Source organism: Hydra vulgaris, chromosome 13 (assembly GCF_038396675.1).
Source record: "Hydra vulgaris chromosome 13, alternate assembly HydraT2T_AEP".
NCBI classification, from domain to species: domain Eukaryota; kingdom Metazoa; phylum Cnidaria; class Hydrozoa; order Anthoathecata; family Hydridae; genus Hydra; species Hydra vulgaris.
This window is the reverse complement of record NC_088932.1, coordinates 37368596-37380011: the sequence shown is the minus strand read 5'-3', so window position 1 is coordinate 37380011 and position 11416 is coordinate 37368596. Positions and strand designations below refer to the sequence as shown.

At 28.1% G+C, this 11416-nt stretch overlaps 1 long non-coding RNA gene and 1 pseudogene across 1 annotated transcript; both read right to left on the bottom strand.

Moving 5' to 3' along the window:
* Positions 1 to 690: 690 nt before the first annotated feature.
* LOC136090403 (U2 spliceosomal RNA) lies at positions 691 to 860 on the bottom strand (annotated as a pseudogene).
* Positions 861 to 3310: 2450 nt separating this feature from the next.
* On the bottom strand, positions 3311 to 5947 carry LOC136089470 (uncharacterized). The gene is made up of 3 exons (XR_010643082.1): positions 4002 to 5947; positions 3864 to 3932; positions 3311 to 3493 (listed from the first exon to the last, which is right to left on the bottom strand). It is a non-coding gene; the product is annotated as an uncharacterized LOC136089470 (long non-coding RNA).
* Positions 5948 to 11416: the final 5469 nt, after the last annotated feature.

Sequence of the window (11416 nt, the reverse complement as noted above, 5' to 3'; positions counted from 1 at the left end):
AACCTGATAAAAGGGTTTTTTTAACTGATTAAAAAAAAATAATGGAAGACAAAAAATAATGGAAGTTTGCATTGTTTATTGAGAAGAACGTATCAAAGAATTGATTATATATTGTATTTGCGTCATCATTAAAGTTAATATGTTTCCAATGCAGAAGTGAAAAAGGATATTGGAAGGATTTCATATCGTTCTCGTTGAAGACACGTTTTTTTAATTATATTTTGTCTTTCAGGGTTATTAGAGGATACAGTGTGGGTTATTAGAAAAATGGGGAAATGATGGTATATGTCGGTTTTTATAATTCCTTTTTTTGTAGTTTCTTATCATATCAATATCTGTTGTAAAAATATTATCAATTAACGTAGTTGAAGTTTTGGTTATTCTAGTTGGGCGATTGAGTAAAGGAAAAGCTCCTGTAATAAATATTTCATCATAAAAACTTTTTACTTTTTCATTTTTTTTTTTTTTACCGACCAACTAGAGACATCAGCAGCTGAAACCAAACTTACACAGGGCCCTAGAAGGCGGTGTTATTTGGGAGCCGAGACTGTGTTTGGGCCCATTTAAGGGTTAGTTATGGTTACTTAAGGGTTTATTTGCTACTTAGGCGAAGCCGAGCAGCGCCAACTTAATGGTTTATCTCCATTTAACGTCCGGAATGAACGGATCGCTTTGAGATTTCCGGACGTAGAAGGAGACAATAAAAAAGCGACTACGCCAAAAACCTCTATCGACTGTCACAGTTTCGATCTTGTGCTGTATCTGCTTTCTAACAACACCGTAACCAATTGAGAGATGATCCGGAGGAGAAATAAAAACAGATACTACACTTGATCTTAGCCATTAGGCCGAGAAGCGATCTTTTTCATTTTTACTATAAAATCAAACAGTTCATGTTGAAATCTCCAATTATAAAAGTAATTTTGTTTCCTTTGCTACCTTTATGAATGATACTTTGCTGTAAAAATAAAATAAAATTTCCAGACATCATCATGTGGTCTATAACAGCAGCTTAATAGAATACTTTTTTTTGTTTAAAATTTTAATTGTTACGATTTCTTTATCACGTCAGAAACGCACATACCATTTCTAATGTTATGTAGAATGTGTTCCTTAACGTAAACCAGAACTCCTCCAACCCGTTTATTTGTTTGTCTTTCTTACAAAAATGTTTTAAAACCTGGAAGGTGGAAAATAGAATTCATTTTAAACTTATTCGAAGAAATCCATGTTTCTGTTGAGCAAATTATATTTAAAATATTATCAGTTTCATCTAAAAAATCATAAAACTTTTCAAAATTTTTATTTAGACTTCTAATATTAATGTGAAAGATTCTGATTTTTTGATTTTCAAAGCCATTTTTGTTAAGAAATTCTTTTTCAACTTGTTGGGATAAAGATAAGAACAACATGTGTTCACATCATTAAAAAAGTTGACATCTGGATTTGAATTAAGATCTGATTTTAAGTATTAGATTTGAAAAATATATTTTTGTGTGTTTACTGTCAGCCCATCTATGAAGTTTAACAAAAATAGGTCTTGATTTGGTGCTGTTTTCGTGAACTTTACCTAGATGACAGCGTACTTGCACTTTTACAAAACTTCCCAACTCAAAACATATGTGATTTTCAAAATCATATCTTAAAAATAAAGATTTAAAAAAATTAGTTTGTTTTTCTAATGGTTTTTATAACTCTAAGATATAAAAAAGACAAGCATTGTAACAAACTATAAACCAGATGGTAAAACTTGACTATGCTGTGACTCTCATACGATAGATTTTTCAAACAGTTATAAAATTTACCTAGTAATATTAATAGAATATTATTAACTTGATATAATTTTGTTCAAAATAAGTTCCCATTATCCTATCATTTAGCAAGAAAAAAATCTTCATAAAATTACCTAATTTTTTTTCTCCAGAATTTCAATTGGTTGCTATAGCTAGCCCAGATAATTTGCAACATTCTCAAATTAGAAGCAATTGTAAGCAATAGCTAATTTAGATTGCCTTTGGTAATGTATAGTAATAAAAGATTACAAACCATTGTAGCATAATAAGCCATAAGAAAAATGGGGTTTTGATATAGTAAACTGAATAAATCTCAACTTACCAGACTTTTAAGAAAAATTATGTGCAAAAAGGTAGAAAGAAAAATTTCAAACATACAGGTTCATGTTGTTGTTTCAAGTTCAAAAGTCAATACAAGTAAAGCACATGTTTTTTGATATATACCCAGTTAACCATGTAAAGCACATGTTTTTTGATATATACCCAGTTAACCATTCCAACTGGGTCCTAGGTGGGACCCAAATGGGGAAAATGCTGGGACCAATTGTGATTCTGTCAGTGGGATCCAACTGGGTCCCATCTGGGATTAGCCTGGGTTTTTGACGGGAAATCCCATATTGAATCCAAATATTTTTTCATTTACCGCGGGTTTTCTCAATTTTTTATAGTTTGTTTTACGCAGATTCGAGATCTGCGAAATGTGACAATATTTTGATTAAAAAGCGTCGCATTTTATATATTAAATTTGCTGTCAGGGCAATAAAATGTATTAGGCAAATGAATATTTGGTCTGACTTTTTTTATCAATTAAAAAAAATTTTACGAGTCAAATGAAAAAAAAGATTTGAACTTCACAATATTTTTAAGCAACAAAAACTATTATAATACAATGATTTGATGCAAAACTGTTCTACGTATTATTCTGCCACAGTACCCAGTGAAAAAGCGCACATGGGATACGCGTGGATTTTTTCCACATGTAACCCATGTGGGGATTATTATTTTGTCCCATGTGGGTTTCATATGGTAAATCCCACATGGATTCCATATGGTAAATCCCATATGGGATACGCGTGGGTTTTTACCATATGTAACCCATATGGGGATTATTATTTTGTCCCATGTGGGTTTCATATGGTAAATCCCACATGGGTTTTATGTGGTAAATCCTACATGGGATATAGGTGGAAAATACTACATGTTATAGATCTTAAATGCCACATATTTTAATCCAAATGGTATAAAAGTAGCCAATACTAGACAAATGAAAGTCCAAATGCTTCTATGATAATTTTTAAAATTCTTTTAATTTAAAAATCACTTAAATAGTATTTTAAAATTTTTCATCGAAGCTTTCAGAGAGGGTTAACTTAATCTGGTATTTGCTACTTTATCTATTTATTTGGTATTCAAAATGTGTAACATTTTTGATCTTTTACATGTGATGTTTTCCACCTTTAACCTATGTGGGATTTACCTTAAACTATTATGACGAAATTTTATAAAAGTAAAAAACGTGTTGCAAAATGAATTTATTTTAAAATAAATGCTATTAATCAATACATCCAAAATGAATATTAAAAATATTATTTTTTCTTTTGCGATTTACACGCCGTTTTTTGTCGATTGAATTAATTAAATCGCTTCGGCTTGCATAACACCAAGGTTTTTAGTATCTTCTAACTTTCTTCAAACATTTTCTTAAAAAAAAAATATAAATACAAATATATATATATATATATATATATATATATATATATATATATATATATATACACACACATATATATATATATATATATATATATATATATATATATATATATATATATATATATATATATATATATATAGAGAGAGAGAGAGAGAGAGAGAGAGAGAGAGAGAGAGAGAGAGAGAGAGAGAGAGAGAGAGAGAGAGAGAGAGAGAGAGAGAGAGAGAGAGAGAGAGAGAGAGAGAGCAATTTTAATAAGGAACCTTATTAGTCGAGCAATTTTAATTATTAGCCAGGTTGAAGTCATTAATGACTACAATATTTCACAAATAATTATTTCCTAATTTATTACTTACAATGACTAACGTATTATGGGTAATTGAACACATATTATGCGCAATGAGCTTGAACCCATGAGGAAAATCCTGAAAAAAAGTATTCAATTAGGATAAGTAGTTAAACAAAAAAACAAAAACAAAAATGTAAAAACCTACTTTTTCAATGATGTAGACGTTGGGTGCAATAGCCAACTATTATGGCAGTCTATGTTTTCTAAAAATAATCTCTAGTAGAGACGGAAATATAAAAAGAAAACCAAAAAGTTGTTAAAAGATAATCATATTTTTCGTATTTCAAATTTCATTAAGAATATTTATGTAATATTAAATAGTATCAATAACAAGCAGAACCATAACAAAGTATATATCTATATATTAAAAAGATAACTGTATTTTTAATTTTTTTTGCTAAAAATGGTAACAATAAAAATCACCAACAATAAAAAACACCAACAAAAGTTGATTCAAGCAAAAAAAAAGTTTTATCAATATATCTCAACAGGGTAAATATTTACAAATCCAAATATATTGAAAGACATATAGGCTAATGAAAAAATAAAAAACATAACAAGTAAATAGCATAATTAATTACAAAACTAATTTTCACATAAATTATGATAGCTTTAGTATTTTGGGAGTGGTAATTAGTGAGTAATTCTTTAGCAGAATATTAGAATATACTCTGCATTGTTTTTTTGTGATTTTAAATTAATATTTAGCAGCAATGAACTAAAACTGAGTAACACAGAATGTTCTGTATAAAGGGTCAGTAGCACCTTGAAAAAAAAAAAGCAAAATATTGACCAATAGAAAAGAGCATCAGAAGGAATTTCAAGTCCGCCTCTGTTTAGGCTATACAGATAACTTCCATATTTATAATAATAATTGATAGAATCATCATAAATTTTTATTTCGCTTTTTTGCACATAGCCAGCTATGTAAACTATAGCCACTAATGTAGATTTATTAACTGAGCTTTCAAGATCATGTATATTATCCAGAAGTTCTTTTTCATCAGTAGAAATATCTCTAAAACATATGTCACAAGTATGACCATCGATACCATCAACAGAAATGTCAAGTTGTAATATCAATTTAGTAAGTTGAATATTAATTTTTTCAATTACAGATTTAGCGTTTATAAAGTAAGTACCTCCAGATCCCTGTCAAAGCTTAGAAAAAGCTTTTTCAAGTGGATCTGTTGAAAACCAACCTAATAAGACATACTTTGCTCCATTACTCAACAAAGTTTCTACAAGATCAATAAAGCCATAACATGAATGCGCTATTGCATTGCTAGCATCTAGCGTAAGCTGTTTTACACGCTTACCTGTAGGTTTCATAAAATTTGTTCAGCAATATCTCATAGCAGTTGTAACTGTTGATCACCAACTGAGTGGATTTCTTCGCATAATTCATTTCTAAACCGATATTCACATAATCATACAATAAATATATACCTGATGTTGTTAACCATGGTTTACTATCAACTGTTTTAAACATTCCAAAAAATCTTTGATTTACACGGTTACCATCAGTAATTATTACCAGTGTCTTACTATTTTCAATATTATTTATTGTATAGACAATTTGTTGACATAGAGCAAACTGAAATTCAGAGGAAAGATTTGCAACAGGTTGAGCTCTACATATAAATTCTGGACCTCCAAAAAGACATTTAATCATAAATGATAAAATTGTTTTAGCTAACTTTTCAGGGTAGTTTACTGCTTGACCAAACAAAGCACCTCTTTGGTAAAGTAATGAAGCTTTGACATAGACCTCATCAATTAGTAGTATGGAAATTCTTTTTAATGGATTTAAATTCATAAAAATACTATTTATGAAACTTAGGTCCTCCATTGAGCTTATTTTTGAAGTCAATCGTGTTAAAGTCCTTTTACTTGGCGACTTGTAGTCAATACACAAACAATCATATAAACTTCGTTGTAGTTGTAATTGATATTGTAGTTGAAGTTGAGATAGTTCGACTTGCAAAGAGATACACAGCATTTCAAAGGCATTTTTAAGGCATTTAAAAAAACTAATCGTTAGTTTGACAATGTTATTACCTTACAATGTTAACGCCTTGAAACTTACAACTCAACGCCGTTAATGCATGTTCTGGAAAATACACGAGTTTTGCGTTTTTATAAAAAGGTTATGTTTGACTGCATTTTTTAAGCCCAAATAATTTATTTTTTTTAATTATTTTTTTTTCCCCGAGCGCTTTAATTTGTCTAAAATCAAACAAAGTTAACTTTTTTTTAAATTACTAAAGTTTAGATATAAAATTTTTCTTTATGGTTGATGAACCATATTTTGGTATAAAATGGTGCTGCGCTCAATGAAGATAAAACATTAAATTTAGAAAACAACTTTTTCAAACAAGTTTTAAGTTATATGTTTAATTTCTAACCAGTCATATGTCTGCAAACATATTAAAGGTCGAAAAAAATTAGTTATTTCAAGTTTAAAATCTGTTTTTTCCATTTTATATGAAAGTTTTTATTAATTTGAGTGTGAAGAACACACAAATTGACATACGACCAGTTAGACTTTTAAAGTTAAACCTCTTAATGTTTATTTAAAAGTCTAAGCTCAAAATTTAAACATTACTGTGATATGAGCCACCCCTATTTTATAATGCCATAAAACTATTTTACTAAAATTCCGGTCTTTAAATTACCATAGATTAATGTAAACATGTAAAATAGCGGGCAGAATTTAAATTTACTTAACCAAATTTAGAATACAAGTAAGCAACAGATTTATAATAAAATTAACTCAATTTTTTGTTATGTCAGAGCTGTCAATTGCTGATCTTTTAACTTGCGGTTTCTCTAAAGTTGCAGTATATATAGCTTTAACTGAAAAACATAGAATCAAACATTTAGTAAATGAAAATTATAAAGTTTTTAGATCAAGAGTGCTAAATCATCAATACAAAATTTATATTGAAACAAATCCTACATTTCACTTTAGCTATGAACAAATAAAAAGAAAAGGCCGGATTATTGTTAAACATTTAAAAAACTTAGGGAAGACCAGGTCAAAATTGTCTTTGAAAGATATTTTGCTTACCTTTTCCAAAGAAAGATTTAATAATTTAGGAAGCTCAAAAATGCTTCATAGCCTTTTTAACTGTCAAGGATGAATAGCTAACAAAAGATTAAAATTAGTGTTAGAAATATTTCCTGCCAAATGTAAAAGGTTCAAATATAAAGAAGAAAAAAGAGGAATGTATAGGCAGAAAAAACTTTCAATCGCAACTCATAAAGCACTGAACAAACTAGAGCAGGATTTTAATAAAACATTTTCCACCACATTCACAAAGGCTATGAAAATCAATATACCTATTCCACAAAATAAATAACACAGATATGATGCAAATAAAATAAAAAATGATATTGAAAATCAATGGAAAGAAACCTCAAGAGAGAGAGAGAGAGAGAGAGAGAGAGAGAGAGAGAGAGAGAGAGAGAGAGAGAGAGAGAGAGAGAGAGAGAATGTACTCTCTCTCATTTTGTTTTACATGTATAATATATGTATATAACACAAATTATAATAAAAAATTAACTTTTTTACGGCATTTGGTGTTCCTGTATCATTAAGCAATAGAGATAAGCTCCGCCTAACCCATAGTTTTGAAACACAAAAAAATGCGAAAAAAAGAAGAATATTAAAACTATCAGCTATAAAAAATGTAAGTCAAGTACAAGCAAATGAGTTGGTTAAAAAAAGAATAGTATAACATCAAAACAGATTTGAATTAAGTCAATATTTATAATTACAATGCGTCATTATGTTAAACTTAGGACTGGCATAAGTCATTAGTTCATCCAGTAATCCCTGGGTAAAGTAGTATGTAGGGATTTTTCTACATAAACCAAATAAAGAATCTAATAAAACCTAATAAATATCAAATAGAAGAAAATTTAACTTACACCATTATAGTTCTTACCAGCTCAAATGATCATTAACTATAAATGATGTATGAATTTTTTATAATTTGGACATTTAATTAATGTGTATTAATTAAATGCAACAGATGGCCTTGGTATTATAATTTCAAGTTGTATATTTCAATATATATATATATATATATATATATATATATATATATATATATATATATATATATATATATATATATATATATATATATATATATATATATATATACATATATTCATACACACATACTTTAAAACTCTATTCACATCTAGAAGGAACCTACGAGATGTGAAAACACTCACAGAGCTCGTTTAACAATCCATATGACAAATGTGTTCTAAGTACAGAGAAGTACTAGCCATTCCTTATGTAGTTATGTTATATACCTTCTAGCATACTACAGAGAAGGATTAAGGATTGAAAGGTGCATATAGTGAGGCTTATACAAAGTTTTTTTTTTCTACCACTAATTTAGGGAGAGAAAAAAGCAAAAAACCCTGTCGGTTCTGTTGAGAAATATTCCTGGAAACAAGTTGAGTGTTTGGATGTAATTTCATCCTACCCTAATGGTTTAAAAATAAACTTTTCTGAACTAGCACGTAAATTTTCTGTGACAAACAAAAAAGGTAATAGTTTTAAATGTCTGCGATATAGTATATTTACAAAAATAATAAACCAATAATAAATGTATTATGCTAATAAACTAGTTTAACCATTTTAACAGTAATAAGTACCAATAAAAAACAAGAATTTTAAACAAAATAATTTTTTGGTATTACACCCGCAAACAGAGGCCAAGTACTGAAAAGACTTTTAGAATCTATGAACTGTGATCTAAAAAGACTAAATCTAAAAAGAAAAATATCAGACAATACATACCCTGATGGCACTAATATTAATAATATACAGTATAGAAGAAAAAAACGGAGGTATTTATTACCTTTCCTTCACTTATCATTAATAAGTTAAACTTTTCAAATTTTATTAATCATTCATGTTTAAACTCATTTATAGGTTAAACATGCCATACATCAGAGATATATCTTTGCCATGCGAACCAACTAATAAAAAAATAAAGCAGCAACTCAAAAAAAAAATAGACGATGGAACATATAATTCAGGGGAAAAGATTGTACCCCAAAGATATGAAAAAGTATTTATATCATCTGAAAATCAAACAATTACAAAAAAAGAGGTTCATATTGAAGGCAGAAAAATTTCCTTGAAAGATATAAGACTAAATATGTTCAAAGACCATGAGATTTTTATGAAAGTTCAAAACAATAATGAACTAGAAGCACTTCTCTCAAAGGCAAATTGTTGATGCTCTTGAATTCAGGAATATAAAGATGAATATGACACTCTAATTAAAAAAGAGCTGATAAATATACTTAAAACTTATGAAAGAACAAGGAATTTAATGTTTTGGTATGATTGCTCCAGTATATCTAATCACACTCACTTTCTTGTTACTGTTAGCGTAATGTATGATACAGCCATATTTTTAAGTAGCTTTGAATATAAACAAAAGTATGGAGAGAATATAAATCTTCAATCAGAGGTCGAAAAGTCTTATTTATACATACTTGGTAGATGTCCTTCCAATGACCAGCAACTTTTGTATAGCGATGACAGGATTAATGACATTTTGCAATTGAGCGATCCCTTAGAATTCAAGGGAACACCTATTTTAGATGTTGCACAAATATTCAAAGGTGACAATCCAGCAGCACAACTGGAAGCTGGTCATCAGAAGGGTGGTAATTATTTTTGTTGGGCATGCAACATGCATGCAGATCTTTCTAATAATATATCTATATCACTAAGCTTCCCATGCACTTCCTTTAAAAATCGTATAGACCATATAAATGCAAGTAACAACTCACAGCTGGCAGTAAACCAAGGAAAAACAAAATTATATTCATGTCTAAAAAAAAATCAGATTGAACGAGAGCTTTATGAAAGAAATATTCAATTTCCATTAAATACATCTGTCAAAAAATTAAAGGAGCTATTGGCAAATGAAATGCATGGAGTGCAAGGATTGCCTGCCCTTCTTTTTAAAAAACCAGGTTTTTCTTTAACACAACTAAATCTTTTACACTATAAAATTTTAAATAATGAACCAATGCATGATATTTCAAACCATATTATAAATATATTTGATGAATTGCCAAAAATAACAAGCGAAAATTCTTTGGTGCATACTATCACTCAATCACATCCCATGCTCCACTACAGTATAGATTGTTTGCAGGTCGTACGTCTAATGTGGAAAAAGAAGAAGCAATGTTTCAAAATTTGAAACTGTCTACAAAAACATCTTCTAATCATCATTCAGATAATGTTATTTTTAATGCAATAATCCGCAACCAAGCAAAAAAATATTTAAAGGAAGGAAAAAAGTTATGTGATGGCGTTTCAATACTTCACAAATTCTACCAACCATTACATAGTCTATTTAATGACACAAAAATATCATTTACTTGGATTGAAAAGAATAGCAATGAATATCAAAAACTTTTAGAAAAATCAGCTGACTATTTAGTAGAAGGCATTAATGTATGGTGGAAAGAAGTTGAAGATGGAGCAGTATTCTTTGATATAAACTACCCCAATAATTCGAAAAAAACATTTTCCCATTTTCGTTCCTCCTCAATGCAACAACAGTCAGAGTACTTAGAAAAATGCTGAAAACATTGTTCGGAAAACAAACACAAAATTCCTGCTTATAAAATCACAGTTAATGCAAATGTTTTTTATTTAGACACACTTCAATATTTTCATATTTTTAACACTGGAAATATATCTAGAATTAGTATTATACCACTAGATATAATTTTGATTTAATAATATCAAAGTTTTTCAAATTAGTATTAAAAACAGTTATATAAATAATACTATTATTCTTAATGACAACATCTAATGTTATTATTATTTTATTATAAAAGAACTTAAATATTATAAAAAATATGTTTATAATGTGTTTGCAACATTACCATTATGTAGTACATAGCCATTGTATGTACAGTCAAGTACACAATCATTGTGCCATAATTTTAGCAGTATGCATACCATATTATGCATAATAACGTTATTATATAATATATAATAACGTTATTATAGTTATAACTAGTAGTTATAACTACTAGTTATAACTACACATATAATATTTGTATATATATATATATATATATATATATATATATATATATATATATATATATATACATATACATATATATAGTAGTATTATGTATATGTGATGATATATAGTATATACATATGTATATATGATATATAGCATTATTAAATAATGATTATTTAATAACATTATTAATTTTATATTATATTAGGATTATTATATTATATAAGGATTTATTATTGTTATCAAAAATGAATTTTTATTCATGATATAAAAAAATAGATTACTTCTAATAATTAAGTAAAGTTAAACAAAAAATATATATATATTCAACAAAATATTGCGTTTCTTTACTACATATTTTTTTACTACATCGCAAAAGATATGTTAAGTTTTAAAAACAATATCTTAACAAATGTTGCAGACCGGAAAAAAAGTATGTTTGTTATCACCGAGAACAAACAAGACA